At 31.7% G+C, this 20,163-nt stretch overlaps 1 protein-coding gene across 1 annotated transcript in view; it reads right to left on the minus strand.

The window, feature by feature from the left end:
- LOC142338877 (innexin unc-9-like) overlaps positions 1 to 15,286 on the minus strand; it is a 94,109-nt gene extending 78,823 nt beyond the window's left edge. The window contains exon 1 of the mRNA XM_075388623.1: positions 14,548 to 15,286. The gene's annotated coding sequence lies outside the window, so the exon portion shown is untranslated. The remainder of the gene's footprint in view (positions 1 to 14,547) is intronic.
- Between the last annotated feature and the right edge of the window lie 4,877 nt (positions 15,287 to 20,163).

Genomic DNA, 20,163 nt, shown 5'->3' on the forward strand with positions numbered 1-20,163 from the left:
TTGACTTCTGATAGCTCTAAATCATCGGTACAACGAATCACAATTTTTTGTTAATTGCTTAAGAAAATTTTAAAAGTTAAAATTTCTGCAAAATATTGCTAACAGACTCTAATCTCTTTTGTTTTTTTTAAAAAAAAAGTTAATGATCCAAAAAAAATAAATCTTGTCAAAGAGATTTTTGTTTTTTATCAAATTTATATCAAATAAAATTACTTTGTCTACATACAGTTTTAAAAACCCATTCTTTTTCTTTGTTTAAATTAAGAAACGTATACAAATAGTCAGTTTTACAATATTTAATAATATTTAGTCTTATAAAAATTTATTTTGGCCCAGATTACTGGGCATATAACTTTCAAGCCCCCCAAATGAGCTATTTCTACACAGTATCCGACGTGCCAAAGAACAGCATATAGTTTCTAGCTGGGATCACAAAAAAGACACTGGCATTTAAATAGGTCAATAAAGATTGACTATAAAACAGTTACGTTAATAATGAACATTAAAATAATTAAAACATTAAAATAAAAATCATTAAAATGTTTTTTTACCGCACAAAGAGAACTTGTGACTGTACTTCAGTGTAAAATTTTAAATTTTTGTGCTTGTGTTTATTTTTTGCCAGTATGCTTAACTATATGGTTACAATTAATTTTTATTTTTGTCAGAATTATTTCAGAAAAAAGTTACACGAATACTTGCTCAGGGTCGAAAGTCTGAGTTGACATGGTAAAAAAGACTTAACACGCGACAATGGTTACCGTGATCTCCACAAATATGGCATACTAATAATATATTCTAACTTAGCAATTAGTTTTTCTGCTTTGACATAACACGCTCAAAAAAACTTGGTGTTGAATAAATAAAGTGTAAAAAGTGAACGGTTGAATGTTGAATAATAATAATAATAAACCTAGCGCTGTCTACAAAAACAAACAAGGCGAAATGAAAAGACAAATAAGGACCACGGAGTGTTAGGAAGGGGAAATGGGGAAAGCTTTAAAGCTCCTCTAGACGATAATCAATCATTTCAACAATTGACCGATAGTTTTCCACGCACAGCTTTAATTTCGAGGAGCTTTCTTTGACAGGAAGCAATGCTTTAAATATTCACGAGGAAACCTGACATGTAAAGCATGCATTAGAGTATGTTCACACAATTTCACATGGGAACGCATGCAATACCTAACATATGCAGCAACGTGTCGCTATTTCAATAGGATGCCAGGAAGACTTAAAAACGTCAATTTTTCACTGAATTTTTAAAAATAGCTCAAAACAACTCAATGTTATTGGTAGCTAGGCACTAACTGTTTGCATAAGTTCTTTCTCCGGAAAAGCCAATGAACTATGATGTGGTTGTTGGTTGACATTCAAAAGGTCACAATCCTTAACAATTATTTCATCGTATTCTATCATTCACTTTCTGAGAAACCTAATTATAATTAGAGATCCGAAAACAAACGAATGAGTGAACTCTTCAAGGAATTTATCGAAGAAGTTTTTTGCAAGAAGTCAACAAAAAACTATAGTTAAGAACATCTTACGTACCGGACTCGTGAAAAAACATTACTCAACCAAAAACAGTATGAAAAAAAAGACAAGCTACCCTCAAATCGCTACCCTCAAATCGAAGACAAAGAGAGCTTTGTTCTCCAGTGAACAACTGCAACTTTTTCGCAACGTATATCAGAAAGAACCTCAGTGCTGTTGGAATTCAAGGAGCAGAAAGAATTCTGTATCGTTTGAATTATACAAAAAAGATTTCATTACCACCAGTACCATAAAAATTTCGCATTGCCAGTTTTTCATGTATAAACTTTGGTTTGTGAAATTTTTCGAAGATAGAAAGCCACGAACATTTCTGAGAACCCAAAAAATTGGATCACTTTCATCTAGATTCTATTGACAAAATTTTATTTTTCTACCTCAGCTAAATTAGGAGAAACAGACGTCTAAAAAGCCAAAAGATGGAGACAAATGTGAAAAAAGGCAGTAAGAAAGAGCCTCAAAAAATATTTTTCCCTGAATGAAGTATTTACTGTTCCTATTTTACTTGTCCTCCGATGTTGACAACAAGACGCTAAATTACCTTGTCAGAAAAATATTCAACATGAACTCAATTATGATAAATAAAGCACTGAATTTTTATTGTAACAAACAGTGTTATTAAACGGACTTTAAAACATAACTGCACAAAAAAACTGCTGGTTTAATTATGCCCCAATCGTTAAAATGGACCCTTCGAACGAGGTAATAAATGTAGTTAAGTCAGGCGATTGAAGTACTGTTAATTTATTTACTGTTCCCATTTTTTTCAAAGTCTTAGCTTCTTGGCATTGATGCACAATTTTTGATTAAAACTGAAAATAAAGTTAAAACTAAGTTTTGTTCACGAAGATTTAATTTGAGTTTTACCGTAACACTTGGTTAATATAAACACATTTACTGCTACATGAACAAAAAAGCGAAAGTAAAAGAGAATTGGCATTGAAGCATCATAATGAAATAATCTGAAACTTGTAAATCTTATCAACCGGCTAAACATTTCTACAAAGAGACTGAAATCCACCTTAGACTTCATGATAATTTCATAGCAAATAAATATTAAATGGAAAACTCAAAAAAATACCTGCGGTTTCAATCCCCAGTCGACATCGAATGGTTATCTTACAAGATCTTGCAAGATTCTGGCAAAATCTTGCAAGCCGATACATCGTCTTGCAAGATTTTCTTCCAAAATCTTGCAAGATCTTGCAAGATAACCATTCATCTTGCAAATATACAAAAAAAATGGAACATGATCGAACAAGATCAAAATGAGACGCGAACATTGCTTCCCATAATTTTTTTTTTTACATTGTGATACATAATTACAACCAAAATAGCATCAACTTTGTTTTCTTCCGCTCAAACTAAAAATTGAATCAATTTAGAAAAAGTTGTTTTTGTCAAATTATATTTTTTTTTGTGTCTGCCTGATGATATATATCATCAGGCAGACACAAAAAAATATATAATTTGACAAAAACAACTGTGGAGTAAATGTAAAATAAAGCAGTTGATTGAATTCAAAACTTAGGATGCTTGAATCATTATTCAGTTTAGGAAAAAACTGTTAACCTAATTTAGTGTATTTTTTGAATAAAAAATGGATGTGTAAAAATCTAAGAAAAAATAAACAACGAAAGCCAATAAAAATGCTGCCAACAAAACAAAAGATAAAGTTTCAAACAACCCTTGTCGACTTCGAATGGTTATCCTATGAGAAAATTCATCTCGCAAATATGTAAATAATTGGAACACGCGAAATTAAGACCAACATGAGTTTATAAAGACCAGAGATTTTTGTAAAGAATTTAAAACCAACACCGCATCATTTATGAATTAATTTTTTGTGAGAATATAACAATAATAATCCAAAACAAATGGAATATGTCAATAAAAACTAGTGAAAGGAGAAACAGTGTAAGCAAACAATAGTTACAATTAATAACGTTAAAAATAACAAACAAAAAACTTTTTGAAGGAGTTTTGCAAATCTTGATTGAAGAAGTGTAATTGTGGAGTTCCCTCAAGGTTCTAGAAAGAATTCAAAAGTTTTCAAAGCTTGGTTAAAAATCAGAGCGAGTTTTTTTGACCTTTGCTTCAGCGAAAAAAATAATGCTGCTTAGTCGTACTAAAATGTTGGTGCTCATTTGTTGTGATAAAATCTAAAACCAAAGAAACAAATCCGGAGTTGTCATTTCTTCGAAAACTCGTTTTACTTCATATATTGACAGTAATTCTAGCTCAAGGCAGCAGTTAAAACGGGAAAAAATAAACACAATTTTTTAGCAATAACTAATACTTATTTGATCACAAAAATGCAGAAATAAGGATATTTGTTCTTGATATTTTTTTCCAACGGTTCTATTTAGGAACTTGAAACTATATTCAGAGTGAATTAATTGACAATGTCCTCAAGCAGATGAATAGTTCTGTTTGGTACAAGCAGAATCAATCCCAAATTTATAAAGACATGAAATCAAATGTTATTTTCTGCAACATAACGGCATCCTTTTTGAAATATCAGTTTTAATTCATTAAACAGATGGCAATTTATGTTTCTTTCTCGTGCAATTGTTTTTCTCAAAGTACCCATAAATTCTGGCGTTCTGTAAAAAAAACAGTGAAATTTTGTTAAATTTTGTTAAAATTTTTTTAACTTTATTCGAGAAAAAATCTTTGAGGAAATAAAGTCATAATCAATGTGAAAAATTTAACTAATTTCCAAAATCATAATAAATTACTTCTGCTTCTATGTTTTCTTATAGAATGAAACTTCTATGTGTTTTTAGTGTTCCCGTTGCTACTAATATAGATATTTATTACCATAATGCTCAAACCCTATTTTCAACGGTAAAATTTTGTCAGATGAAGGTTGATCTAAAAAGTGTTTTTAAATTTCTAGATAATTTGTTTTGGCTGCCATTTTCAAAGCGCTATAGAAACTTCTTTGAAAAAAGTTACTTTTTATACGTACATGCCGATTTGGACATCGCTTTTCTGCAATACAGTCTGGTCTGAAATAATAAATCTTATTCAGGCAGCAGGAGCAGCCACGCTATGTTGAGACATTTGTGCGCCGTCTGATTTATTGTATGTGTCTTACAAGAACAGCAATTGAACCATCTCAATTACAGATTGTGAGTGCGCAATAACCAGTTTGGTTTCAAAAACCTTTTCAGGAAGAGACTTTAACAAAAAAGTCCGCCATTTTCTTCCCCTTCTCTTATATTCGTACTGAAAAAAATGCAATACGAAATGAGCTAAGACTTAAGTTACCTTTTTCGTCGCATAATTAGTAGTATCTTAAATAGTAGTAAGTTATCTTCTATGTTTAAAAAACAGATATGTTAAAGACAACTTTAAGGAATTGTAATTGACTAAAAAGTTGATGAAAATAAGGCCGAGAAAGTATAAATTTGCAGCATTTTAAACATTAAGGAAAAATTATGAGCCTTTTAACGGCCAAAAATTGCGAGTGGCATTTTGCGGAGTGTATTAATGGTGCCGTTAAAAGAAGCAAATCTATACTTGGGCTGCTGTTACAGTTGCTGCAATCAATAAAGTTGTGCAATTTATGTGCAGTACTCGGGGGGCAATTAGAACAAAAGCAGGAAAAGCAGGAGCTATCGATTTTTAAACTAAATTAGCCATAATTTAGCTCACGGCTATGCATCTAACGCTCTCTCAATTCTTTCTACCACCAGAACACGAGCGCCAGAAGCCCTTTTTAAGACCATCTCCAAACCCCCAGTATTCCTACGCAACCTAGTTGGACAAATTTGGGCAAAATTGAGTCTTTCCGGGCTTAGGAGGAAATTTCGTGACGCAATCAGGGGTAAAAAAGCGGCTTAAAATTGAAGAAAACCTTTATTATGCGAAATAAGTTCCAGTCTCAAAAAGGCCGCAAGGCTTTTAAGTCAGAACGTGCTATTTCATAAAATGAGATCGCCAACTAATTGACTGTGATTTGAAGTCAGTACAGTAAGTTCAGTTTCAAAATCCACACGAAGCTGAAGTTCTATCTAAAAATGACAAAATTCAGTTTTAAATCTGAAACTTCCATCTCGCCATTTCGAACTAAAAAGTTACTAAAACCGATAGTTTGGATTTACAGTTTCCAGTTATATAGAAAAATAATCGTTATGAAAATTGTTTAATTACTGATTTGATCTTTTTTTTATTTTGGTACTAGAAACAGCCAAAAAATTGAAATCATAGGGGTTAAGAAGTTAAAATTTGCCCATAAAATTCTTCATGCTACATAAATGGGTATTGTCGCTTTGGTTTTTAACTATGCTCATATGGTTTGATGGCAGTTAATTTCTCAAAATGTTTAGCTAAATTCAAATTTAAATTTTTTTTTTTGATTTTTTTTCCTATTTTGCCGCTCGCTAAGTTATGCGCCCTTTAGTTTAGATTTACCAGCAATTTCAAACTATTTCATTATACGTTAATATAGCAGGTTTGTTTGGTGGTTCTATATATTATGAACCCACTAAGAAGGAGGATACAAACGAAAAACTTCTGAGTGATTTGTTTTGAAAGAAATGACTTGAACGAAAACTAATCTTAGAATTGAGAAGGACTTCCATATTGATTTATGTACAAGCAAACTCACTAAAAAGTTGTCCCGTTTATAAATAATATTTTAATAAAATTAAGTTTTAATCAATTGAAAAAAATTGATTTTTGTGGACGTTTTGGTTCACAAAATGGCTCTTAGAGGAAAAAATTATTTTGATTCTGAAAAATGAACGAAAATCGTGAAATCCATATACATTAAAATTATGGAAAACGTTACTTAGAATCTTTTTAAAATTTTTGTTAAAGTTAGGCACAGTGCCAAACAAATGAAGATTCGTCTTCTACGACTAGTAACAATATGCCTTTAACTTTTGTTGAGTGTCTGATAAAAGCCATAAACCATCATAATTAAAACAAAAGCTCTGCAGTTTTAAACAAGTTGAAAGCTTTATAAAGCCAGTTATACAAATAAAAACAGTAAAATTGTTCATTTGTGTTACAACATTTTTCCGCATTATTCACATAAAAATTTGTTTTGTCCGACAACTAAACTGATTAAAAAAACTTGTAATTTAGTCGAGGTTTCTTTTGATTCCTCAACATTTAGATTGACAGTAAAAAGATTTTGAATGTCTTTACAGGCAAAAAGGCAAAACAATATTTACATAAAATTTTTAAAAAATAAGTTTCTCTTAATTTTCAAATTTTCGCCCAAAACTTACTTTTTAATAAATATATACATTCAGCCCAAAACCAAACGATATAATTTTGAAAACTCTTGTTTTCTTTCACCTTTTAATTTATTTTTAACGAGAACTACGCATACCTGTAAAACAATAATAATAATAGTAGTAATAATAATAATAATAATAATAATAATAATAATAATAATAATAATAATAATAATAATAATAATAATAATAATAATAATAATGATAATAATAATAATAATAATAATAATAATAATAATAATAATAATAATAATAATAATAATAATAATAATAATAATAATAATAATAATAATAATAATAATAATAATAATAATAATAATAATAATAATAATAATAATAATAATAATAATAATAATAATAATAATAATAATAATAATAATAATAATGTAGGAGACATGCTTTTATTTTAATCCAATGATTATTAAACATTGTGTTTAAAAAGTGTAAATCATATACTGGTTCAAAACTAATTTGTTCTCACTGCTAAAGACAAAGCCATTTGATTTTTGTAGGAAGTTTATGACACAGAAGAAAATCAAAATGGATAAATTGGAAATTATAATACAGATAACCCCGTCAATCGAAACTGCGGGAATCATTTGAAAAAGAATTGATCTGAGAAATTTCTGTCACTATCTAATTTGTTTATCCTCTATTTAATCTCAAATCTAAAAGTTAGAGGTAGCAAGTTGTCCTATTTGCTTTTACTCAAACTTTTGAGCTATATAATGTTGTTGCTAACAAGAACTTTACAGGAGGCAGGAAAATCGGGAAGGTTAAAACAAAATCAATACCTTGTCTATACAAAACAGAGGTCAATTTAATGTGCCTATTTGTAACTAATAAGTCTTGAGCAATAATATTTTATATTTTTGGTAGAGGGAGGATGCTAAATGTGGATGCTAAATGTGAATGCTCACATTGACACAGCTGGAAATTTGTGTCTTGATAATATAAATAAAAAAATTTTTAGCAAGATTTGAAGAAATGTACTTCAAACCCGAAACACAGGAGATGGAAACCAATGAAGCCGAAAAAAAAGAGTTTCATAAGAAAAAAAAATAGATTGAAAAATATTTAGTTCAATGATAATGATAACTACCACATATAATGAATTTGCAACCTGTGCAGTGTTCTCTTATATGATATGAAAGCAGTGGTTTTGTGCAGTCTAAAGTATTTCCAGAAAAGAGACTACTGCCACAATGCTTAATTTCGACTAATTTGAGGGCAAATTTGGGGCTGCCTTAGGGCAAAACAAAAAACATTTGCAGGAGTATTTTGCAACCTATGACGATAATAATCATCTTGCTGGAGTGAACAACTCGGTGGGGGACTAATTTGGAGTATTATTTCACAATGGATGTATATCTCTCCATGTGCGTATGTATGGTACTTAAATAGGCGATGGTCGACCCGGAATCACAATTATGATGTAGTATGGAGTGGTATGTTGCCATCGTTTGGGGATCCCCTGGGGGCAAGGAGTCAATTGAATTCTCCTCTTTTCAGTTTTGAATTTATGAGATTGGGGCGTAAATTGGGAGAGAAAGAAGCAAAACGGCTGCCCCGGGCCCCAACATTGGACAGCAGGCTATAGAGTATACATGGGGGATTATGAGGGACAAGAGATTATGCGGGTGAGAGGATGGGGTTTTGTGGGTTGGTTCGCAGTCGATGATGAATAGGGTAGATTTAAGACGGTAATTGGGCAAAATCGAGGATACAACAGCAGCATGAGCACATATCAAGGAAAGAATAGGGAGACACGAAGGGACGTTTGTGAAAAGATTTTTGGAAGACAAATGAGGCAATAGGGAAGAGAGATAGATGGTTTTTGATTTGATAGGTCCGGGGGTGTCTAACTGACCACGCAGGGAAAATTTGCCTTCAATTCTAATATTCAGTTTAACAAGTGAAAATGATCGCTCCTAAAAGTAGCTTTTTGTTAAATTTGAAACACGCGCAATCATTGTTACGTGACTCTCTTCTCAAGTCAAATCGAAGTTCTTACATCTGAAACTACTGCCAATTTTTTTTTCCTGACTTCATCGAAATCACGTAACATATACAGCAAAATTCGAAGTAATGTAAAATCAAGGCGAGTAATTTAAACAATGAAGTTAGAGATTTTTTGTAAAGGAGGCAAAAGTACTTTCTGAGCCTGCCGTGCTTTTTGAAGCCATCTGTAGAATTAGCCAAATTTTTGCAAAACAACACTATAGCAGTTTTACTTTTGAAAACTGATATTTAGATTCCCGGTATACTGCTGGTCCGTACATTAGATACTTAAACGACGGGGTTAATCGCGGGACCACATGTATAACTTGAGAGTTCAACCCCTAGTTCTACTCTTAGTATATAGTTAAGTATTAAAGAAAGTTAAATGCAAATATGAATTAATAAGTTATGTTAAACAGCATCAATTATGAACCGAGCATGAAGGGATAGAATACTTAAAGTTGTTAAGACTAAGATAGCACTAAATAGTACAGGTTGAGTTATTCTAAGTTAACTTGTAACTTAGATAGAGTTTAAGAGATGTTAAATTATAACTTAGAGAAGTCAAACTGAACTTACCTGATTTCCAAATTTGTGCTAAGTTAATATTTTATGACTTAGAGAGTTCTTAGTTAAGAACAAGTCACAAAATATTCTAAGTTAGAAAAATATCTCAAGTAAGCTGAGATTGAGCAAGGGGGCAATACGGGAGTTTGATTTTAATTCAGAAGTTATCAGGGACCAAAGAGTGTTGGTGGTTGAGCGTGCAAGCTCCTTTTATACTTGCGGACACGTGGTTCTCTAGTATCCTATTGGATAGAGATAACGAGTGTCGACAGAGTTACCAAGGTTAACTTGGTGTTATCTGTGTGGCGTGATAATATCACGTCATAGTATTCTCAGTTTTAGTTAGTGATCTTAAAATAGTAGCTTATTCAAAACTACTTAGTAATTTGTTCACACGTTAAAATGGACTTTGTCCAAATCAAGTTTGTGCTTCACGCACTATAACGTAAATTCTCAAAATAGCACTAAGATTATCAAATAGTGTTACTGAGTGTAGCACACTTCAGTACACCGGGTCGAGGTGTCACCGCCATTCAACGCAAAATTATGTAAGATAGGCGGTGATTGCGGAAAATTTTGTATGATAAGCGGTGAAATTACATAAATCAGGCGGTTATTGCGGTGAAAAAAAAAACATTATCGCCTGGTAGCTGGGAAATTACATAATTTCACCGCTGAATCTAGCCGTGAAATTACATAAATTCACCGCTTTGAAAAAAGTGTCCAAAAATCTACAAACAATTGCCACATTTCAACGCTGTAATATGTAATTTCCCCGCTAAAAATTGCAAATCTTGGCCTGTTTTATATAAAATAGCGTGAATTTGATTTAAATTCAAAACAATTTTTTCAGAATTCAGTGAGAGGTAGCGGAGTGGAAGAAGAATTGGCTGACATGCAGGAGGTGAGAGGTTCGAACACGTGTAAGGCCGGTAATAAGTGGTAAGAAGTTAAATGTGGTGAATTTTTGTAAGTTCACCGCTTATTCTAGCGGTGAAAATACATAATTTCACCGCATTTCACCGCAAAATTCTGTACAAAATTTGCGGTGGAAAAAACAACTTTGACCGCTTATCTTACATATTTTTCTGATTTTTCCTCAACCCGGGTTTTTTCATCGACTAGGTGTGCTCAGTGTTGTACTTGGAACTTTAGTCAAAATTAGGTGGTGTCGGTTGCAAGAATATTGCAAGCTTATATAAAATCATACCGCAGTCTGGCGATGTGTTTTCAAGATCTTGCATGATAACCCTTTTTTGGTAATACTATATCATAAGCCTGATGCTAGTGATGGATGCATTTAAATTTGTTTAAGATTTCGCAAATTTTTGAATAACCATGCGCAGTTGAAAACTTAAAAACAGCAAGCACAATTTGTTGTGAAACAGCGTTTAGAAAATCAGCGGGTCAAACCTGAAAACTAACAAATTGAATCCGGGCCGCTTTGAACCTATAACACAAAATTTGCGTTTTAAAAAATCGACTCAAACCCGTTCTAAACTTCAAGCCAATTTGCTTTGTCATTAGTAAGCTTTATAAATCCGCAGTTATATTAATGGAAACATTAAAATTGATCATTTGTTTTAAACAATTGGTTTGCTTTAAATATTTTTTTCTAATGTTTCAAAGCAATATTACTTTTGTTCAAAAACTCTTTAGTTTTTTGTTGAGTTAGTTAGTTTGTTGTTGATTTTGTTGTTAGTTTTTTCTTGAGTTTTAGTTGAGTTTTTTCATTCCTCGACATTTAGATTGGCAGAAAAAATTTTGTTTGTCTATAAAGGTTAAAAAGTTTTTCTTAAACTTAAATTTTGGGTCCCAAACCTTCCTTTTTAATAAGTTTTTTCATTGAGTCCAAAGTTTTAAAAAAATTTGAAAACTCTTAATTTCTTTTGCTTTTCTTTTTTCCAATGAGAACTAGGCACACTAGTAAAACGAGGAAAGAGAAATGGTTTGTTGCAATCCAATGATGAAAAAAAATTGTCTTTGAAACAAGCCCAAATCCTACACTGTATCAAAACAAATTTGTTCATATTAGAAAAACCGCTTGTTTTCTGTGGGAAGTTTATTGCATGTAAGAAACATCAGGAAACAAAATAGGCAAATTGAACAATTTGTCAAACTAAAATACAGATAATCTCGTCAACTGAAACACTGGCAATCATTTGAGCAATATAATGTCGTTGCTAACAATAAAATTACAAGAGGCACGAGAGTCAGGGAATTTAAAACAGAATCAATATCTTGTCTATCCAAAACAGAGGTCAATTAAGTGGCCTTACTGTAGTTAACAAGTCTTGAGACAAAATACTTAATTTTTTTTCTTTGAAGTTATATGTTGCATTAACCAAATTTGGCAAAGCAACAATATGGCAGTTTCATTTTTGAAAAACTATCAAATTTTTTCATTGACTATGTGCGCTCAGTCTTGGTTATGAAACTATAGTCTAGCAATATGTTTAAAAATCTTGAAATCCTATTAATCGTTTTTTGTCATTACTATAGCGAGATAACCACTTAACCACTCATAAACATGGTGCTAGTAGTAGTCGGCGTCAAAGTTGTTTCAAAATTCCCAAATTGTTCATTAATTATGCGCTGAGCGAAACTGTTAGTAGAAAGCGTTGTGCCACAACACTTAAGGAATCAGGGAGTGAAATCTGACTAACAACTTTGAATTTTGTCCGTTTTGAACCTAAAAACCACAAAATTTGCGTCTCGAAAAAATATTTCTCCCGTTTTATATTTCGAGCCATATTGCCTTGCAATTAGTTGTAAACTCTCGACATAAATGTGGAACAAGCCTTTTTTCAAAGCATGCGAGTAAATTGTAAAATATTATAATTTACAGTGGACTAAATTTTGGGTTTTTCGTTTTCTTTATTGTAAAAATTCGCCAAAAGTAGGAAAACTTAATTTTTAAATATATAAACTTTAACAGACAGCGCTGTCGCAGATTTCTGTTGTCTTTCAGAGCTTTTGTTTACTTGAAAATGTTTCCTTGCTCCCAAAAATTAAGTTTTCTTCGTATACTATCTCAGCGAAAAACCTTCAACACAACGAGGAATACAGGATTATTGAGTAAAAGGTCAGAAACTACACGGTAAATTCCTTTTATAGGACATTAATGGTTTCGTAGTACACAAAACGCATTACACAAAAACATCATTTGCATTTTTTTCGGTTTCATTGGATAAAACCCGAAATATAATTACGAGCAAAAAAAGTTTTAGAAAATCATATGTTTTGCATAAAATCCTTATTATACCATCCTTGAAAAATGTATGTTACGCTAAAACTAGAGATGAAGTTGCTCAGGTAAATTGTTAAAAAGTGATATATTAAAAACAAGCAACTATTTTCAAACTTCAATTACACGTCAACGTTTGCTTGAATATTGGAAACATTATAAGAAAAAATGTAATCACGAACTGTATGTTTGCTCCAGTTCATCTAAAACCAAACCCACCTAGCCACTAAAAGGCACAAACATACAGTTTGAAGTATCGAACACCTATCACAATTTGCATTACATCGATTTCTAGCTTTGTGTATTCAAACTGAGTTAAGTTCAATTTGACGAAGAACTTAACTGAGTTCTTTCAATGGGTCTTCTTTCTTTCGCTCAGCTTACAAAGGCTTTTGGGGAAGGTTACATGTTCAACATGGCGTGACCTTAAATTTCAGAAATTGAATTAGAACTACTGTTTACTGGTTGGGTTGACATTATAAACTTAGTTAATTATTTTGAGATATGTGACATAATTTGAATTAACTTGTTTTCTTTTGTAATATGTAAATAATAAATCAAATTAAATAATTACAATGCCGGACTAACATCAATTGTGTACTCGTTGATATGGCTTGGAAACTACAAAAACTAGAGCATCATCAAGCATTTTGCTTTCCAAAACATTGCAAAAATAGTTTTTGTATTTAGATAAAAAGTATTCGTCGGCTAAAATGCTGAATATACGAAATTCTTTAAACAGTGAGAGCCAGCAATTTTGTTTTCACTTGATTAAAAATTTTCTTTTAAATTTCGTACCGATAGCAACGGAATTAGAAAACCGATTCCAAGATAATTTTTGTTTCAGTAATTTGAATAATGTTCTGATGACTATGAAAGCAATAAAAATTACTTTTTAGTAACACAGTCGATCAAAGAAAGAAACAAATAAGAATTTTTTCCCGCAATTGCTAATGCTTCATTTGTTTGAAGGTGAACAAACAGCGTAAACAGCGTGAAACGACTCAGTCAAAAATTCTGTATGAATGAGTAGTTTTTCTTAACCAAACTAAATGTTCTAATAATTCAATCAATTTAAGAAGGATTAATCTGTGAAATTTGTGTAAGAGTATACATATAATTATAACAGAGCAATACTTTGTCAATGAAATAGGTTATATTCTCTAACATAGACACATTTTTTTCTATAGAAAAAAATTGCTAGCGACATGCATGGATTGCAATGGGTCTTGTAAATTTCAATATAATATTCATTTTTTTCAAACAGTTTTTTATAAATTCAAACAAAAATTTTCACTACTAAAGCGAATTGTTACCAAGGGTGTATGAACGGTGGTGTATAAATTTCAAAGTGTTCGGTAACGCAATTTCTTTAATGAGAAGTTTAACTAAGAAGAACACATTTTTTTCAGTTCTTTTATCATCAATTCTTTATTGTACATAGATTTTTAAAAGTACTGTTTTTTGTATTGAAAACTTAAACTCATGCAAAGCTACTAAAAATTTACAGGAAGTTTATTTTAAAAAAAACTAATAGGTAAAATTTGAAATTTCGAGTAATTTCACAATCAAAAAGGGATTAAAACTACCAGTACTGATTCGCAATAGCACCAATGTCTGGGTTGATGTCAAGGAACATGTTTTATGTTCATCTTGGAAAAGGAGCCTGGGAAAATCTATCAGTCGCAGTCGCACTTTTATAATGGACAAATTCAAGATTTTAAAAATTTTTGAATTTTTGTAGAGAATCGCAAGAAGCTATTCAAAAATTGGGTCAGAAAAACAACGTCGGCATGGTTAGTAAGTTCTAACCAGAAATTTTTTAATGAACCATTTATTTGCTTTCATCTCCAAGCAACCTTAAAAAATAGAGAACAAAATATTTGCTACTTTTCTAACCGAACGCCGGCTTTCACCATTGCATACCTGACTGTGATCTCAGTAAATGGCAAAAATGGTTAAAAAATAAACAAAAATAAACAAAGCTAGCAGTAATAAATGCAAACGCTTATTTCTAACATTGTGACAGTGATTCAAAAGAAAGGGTATCAAATTCGTCTTGTAGTAAAGTTCATAGTTTATTAAGACAAGTTGAATTGTGATGAATTAGATTCTAACAATAGAAGTACTAATCAGTGCTAAAATATGTGTCCATTGTACGAGTAATTTGCGCGGATAAGAATTTTCGCACTGAAAAAGGAAAAGCAGGGAGAAAAAAGAGTGAAAAATGATTGAATTTTAAAAAAGAATGCGTAATACTCATTGGTTAAAGCGTCGCTTGTAGTTGGCTGGCTCGAGTACAGTTGGTTTTGTTGTATTTGGATTTCTATCTGAAGAGAAAAGAATAGAGAGAACAAATTTAGAAAGAGTGAGTGATTTTAAGTTCTCAAAAGGAGCAAAAATATCAAACAACTCTGGATTTAGAATTAATACATGGTGGATGTTTGTTCTAGCAATAAATATGTCTTTTTTAGCCTTATCCTCAGTTCTTATATAAAAAGTATTGTGTCGTCGAGTTACAATTTTAGTTGATAAAATATGGTTTTTATCACCACCATACCTACCCACTATAATAATAGTAATAACATCACATACCAGCCACTAATACCCACACAAAACACTAACACTGCTAAAGGTAGTAGTAGTTATAGGCTATCCCTTTTTTCTGGTTTAACACGCATTGTGTATTATTTATACGCCTTTAAAAAGAATAAGCCATAACCAATAGCCAACGTACCTCGCTTTCGCCCGCCCGCCCTCCCGTCCGCCAACCCGGCACCAATGTGGAAACCCCGGACGCAACTGTGACCCCTCCCCAAAAAGGGGTTTAACTTCCCTCACTACTTAGCATACGGCATACAATAACACTTAGCATAATTCACCATGACCACCGTCGTAATTCATAATCATCATAATTAAATAAAACCTTAGCTTTCAGTTTAGTAATAGTTAGAGTGCATCCAAAATATCGTATGTAGAAATAAAAGTACTATATTTTTAATATCATGCGATACTGTCATTTTCTAATTCACCCCTTTTCGCAGGGCTTTTTTAGTGAATCGAATGGCTATTTTGCCATTAATTACGATATGTCATTTCCTCAATTTATTTACGATATGAGCAGACTATTCTTCAGACATTTTCCGCAAATACTTTTGGTCTAGTATGTGAACTAGACTGTATCTATCACTGAAAATTGAGTAAAAATAGAAATGAACAACTTCAGCAATACTTTCCCAACAAGGTATTCAATGCTTACATTTATTAAAAGAAATCTTTGACGCATATAAACAAGGCTGTCATTTGTCTAATTCATCTGCTACTAAGAATCTGCTAGCAGGATTTTTCAGTTCCTATTTTTAGCTGAAAAGCGAACAACCAAAATGAAATGAAAAAAAAAGTTTTCAAACTTTATCATATTTACAAATTTATTAATTTTAGTGCAGTTAATTTTGTCGGAGAGCATCTAAATATGTAACCATTTCGTTATTTTTTTGAATTTTCAGATAAAGAAAACTGCTAGTTTGAAAATTGATCATGTAGAATGAACTTTATTTAAAGATTATTTTGGAATAATTTTACTGATTATTTGCGAATATTCAATTGAGTAAATTTACAGTCTTTGTTCTAAATGCGAAAATCTAATGAAAAAACAGAAGGAAAAGTGGCATTCTAAATAAAATGAAAGGATGGACAATGTGGGAAAGGGCAGGATGTGGGGAGGGGGAGGGGGCGTTGGTAATAGTGGCATGATGCGATGGTTGATGGTTGGAAACATTTTACAAAAAGAGCAAAAATAATTGAAGTGTGGCTGATTTTATTAGCAGAGAAGTTGACAAATCAGATCCTGTTTAGGTCAATCAACCTCCTAAACACAGCACAAGATGTCATTTGGTTGCGTAAATAAATCACAACACATCGAACAAAAGACACGTTTATGTGTTCTTGAGGTAGCGAATGAATCTAATACAGTTTAGTATTAGAATACTCATTGATCTATATGTCATTTCTGACGGGAAAAGGCTCTGTGTAGAGATAGGGCGTACTGATCAGGCAGAACAGAAAAGATGGCTGGAGAAAACCAGAACAGTCCATTGAAAGGTTTTCCGCGGCAATTTTTTTATCGGTATTTTGAGTCATTTGTTTCACACGCATTTTTGTGATGCAAGTAAAATCACCTTTGTTATCCATTTGATGGGACGCTAAACGCAAGAGTGGACCATAGTTTTGCGTTAAAAAAGTTTAACAAGTTATACTTTAAGTTTTTTCAATGTTCAAAATGAGTTTTCCTTTTTTAAGATCCTTAGTTTGGGTTTGAAACCTTAACTTTAAATTTTTTGTTGAAGGTCCACAGTTTCAGTTGAAGAAATTTCAAGTGAGTGATTGAACTTTTGAAACACTCTTAATAAAATTCCCCAACTTAAGGTATGTATAGCAAAATGATGATAACTTTTCTTTAGGGGTAAAGAAGAGGACTTTGTCAATTTTTCTGCAAAATTTCAAATTATGTTTCAAACAAAAAAAACGGCGCTGTAAGATATACAGAATTTATTACTGCAGTTCAAAGACAACCATCAAAAGAACTACTTCATAAGGCCGATCGAAAGATGAAAAACAGACGGGCATTTAGGATGAACCTGTTCTGTGACTCGACATGAAGTCAGTTTTATTCTTGCAACCTCATAGAGCATTATAATGTTCTGGAGCACAAAAACCTTGCAAAAATCTCCAAAAACTAATTGACAAATAAAAAATTTGATTCCCATGAACATGAACATAAAAACAATCCCAAAAAATCGAAACATCAAAATCAAAAGAACATTAAAAGGAAACGCTTAGCTTGTTCTCGAGTGAAAAGAGTGTGGAACCACCAGATATTATTACTGTCTCCGATGCAGTCAGCCTAATGATTGAACAGAACTCGATCTCTCTCTCTCTCTCTCTCTCTCTCTCTCTATTATTTTTTGAAAAGAAGATAACGTATTTTTCGCAAAGGAAAATATTGACGAATTGAAAAAGTTTATATTAAAAAAAAATGCTTTTTAAGTTCCTAAAAACATGATTTCTCCTTCCAAGGTTTAAGAAACTGATGTTGAAGTGTCGTTTGATGGAAAACTCGAAATTCTGTTTTTTAAAATTTCTCTTGCCTTTGAAATTAAAAATGGGTTGTTTATGTGGAACAATTTTCCCTGTTACAAAGATAAATGCGTTGTTGTGGAAGATTTCAAAACGTGGCGTGCAACAAGGGGACAAAACAATTACGTTGACTTGAAGCGCTTACTAAGATTTGTTGAGGGTATAAAAAAATTAATTGATAATTTTTTGTTACGTATTTGAACTGAATAAAACGAAAAACAACCTGTTCCCAAAAATTGCGTGACCAGAGCAAAACAAATTTAATTTGGACATAGCTCATAGAAATGTCTTAGGAAAAGTTTATCCCGAAGCTGCTGATGATTCTTGCTAGCAATTGGATTTGTTGGTAGTTTTAGTTGTTCCTCAATAGAAAGATTCATCAAAACAACATGAGGTTCTGCTGAATTAAAGCAGTTTTTTCCGATATAGAAAAACCTGACAATTAGGTCACTGATGAGGCTGAAAAATATATTTAAAGAGCATTTGGGCAATTTTTTAGGAATCAAGGAACTGACCTCAAAAACTTTCTTCCATATACTCTCAAAAAGATGGTAGCGGTTAAAGAGTTTTGAAATTTTGGTTACTATGGCACATTTTTTGGACAACGATTGATTTGAAGAAAAATATACTTCTAAATATTGTTCAAGACCGTGTCATCAAAAATATGCTCCAGCTTTAGCAGATCACGCTTTATCAATTTATGTAAAAGGAAAACACATTTTCATCTTTTGTCAAAAATTTGGTTGTTGCATTTTTGCATATTGAAAAACAGTTTTGGGGCAGACTATTCCAATAATAGTAGGCGCTTCTTGATTGGATTTGAAGACAAAAATTCAAATGTCGAGAAGCCTATTTTTAATGGAATTGAATTTTACTTCAAACAAACCAAAACACCTAATATGGTCGATAACACTAATAACGATTCAATTGAGGAATTGTTTGAGACAAGTTTTTCAGGATATAAATAACAGTCCTCAAGTTACGAATTCTTAGGTTGAGCGTCAAGTCAAAGGCATGAAACCAATCACAAAAGTTTATAGAAGTTTCTTAATTTTTATGCCATCTTTCCTAAGACATCTCTATGAGCTATGTCCAAAAATTTGTTGGTCACGCAATTTTTGGGAACAGGTTGTTTTTCGTTTTATTCAGTTCAAATACGTAACTTGATGACTGTTGTGAAATTTTTTGTAATAGGTAATACAAAGCATGCCTGCAGAGATTCTGACTAAATCGATTGGAATAGTAAAACACACATAGATTCAACCATTTCTTCTTGTTGAAAGATAGCTCAAAAAGAATCTCAATAAGATTCCCGAAAATTATTATTAACTGGGAGAAGGCAATGCTCTTTTCCTTCATAAAGCAAGATCAAGCTGTGACTGACAATTTACACTGCTTACATAACTCTATTTACTAAACATATTTGCCACCCATAAGCATTATTTCCAACGTCTATTGCTGCGTATTTATATCTACCCTTTATGATCCTATCTGTGTGTTTGCAGATCAAATTGACAAGTTTTTATTCTTTTTGTGCAGGCATTTTTGCTATACAAGTGAAATCATCTTTGTCATTAATTACTGGGGCCTTAAAATTTTTTTAAAAAATGAAGATTTCAATCAAAAGTGTGAAAAATTTCAATTTTTTTAATCTTTTTGTCTCAAAAACAGTCATAACTAAATTCTGACTGATAAACTGAATAATTTTCACAAGTAGAGGAACACGATAAAAAAAAGATGCTTTTTTGATGATGAAAACTCAACAGAAGATAAAAACAGAAACCTAGCAAAAGTTAGGTTTTGTGTTTTAATCTTATGAGCAACAGCAGTAAACTGTTCAAACATTTCAGTCATGCAGATGTCTAAAAAATTAAATAATCAGTGAAATAACTTGATTTTTTGTTCTATTTCTTCCAAAGAAGAGAAGAGAGACACTCTAATTTGTTTTTTGTCAAATAAACTTATAATTAAAAACAAAATTTGTTATGGGAGAAGCAAAATTCTGAAGCCCGTTTTATTCAATTCCCTTTTAGCCCTCAAAAACAGTTTTTCTTTCAACATTGGTTTTGTTTTTAAAGCAATATAGCAACTTTTTTTAACATTCTAATTATATTCTTGCAGAGTAATTAAGGAAGCTCGGTATTGTGCGTTTGCACCTAATTTTTTGACAAGAGTTTTCAGTTAATTGTGTCCCTAATGATCATGGGATAGAAAAGTTTCAAAAATTTATACTTTTAGTGAAAAATGAAGTATGAAAAAAATTAATCTCAAACAATCTCCAAACATTAAATGAATAAAGAAAAAGACGCTTTCTTTGGTCAACTAGTTTTTTTGTCAAATAAACTTTTGTTTGAAAACAAAGTTTGTTTTGGGAGAAACAAAATTATTCAGCCCATTTTATTCAAT

This window comes from Convolutriloba macropyga, chromosome 1 (genome assembly GCF_964194025.1).
Source record: "Convolutriloba macropyga chromosome 1, txConMacr16.3, whole genome shotgun sequence".
NCBI lineage: Eukaryota > Metazoa > Xenacoelomorpha > Acoela > Convolutidae > Convolutriloba > Convolutriloba macropyga.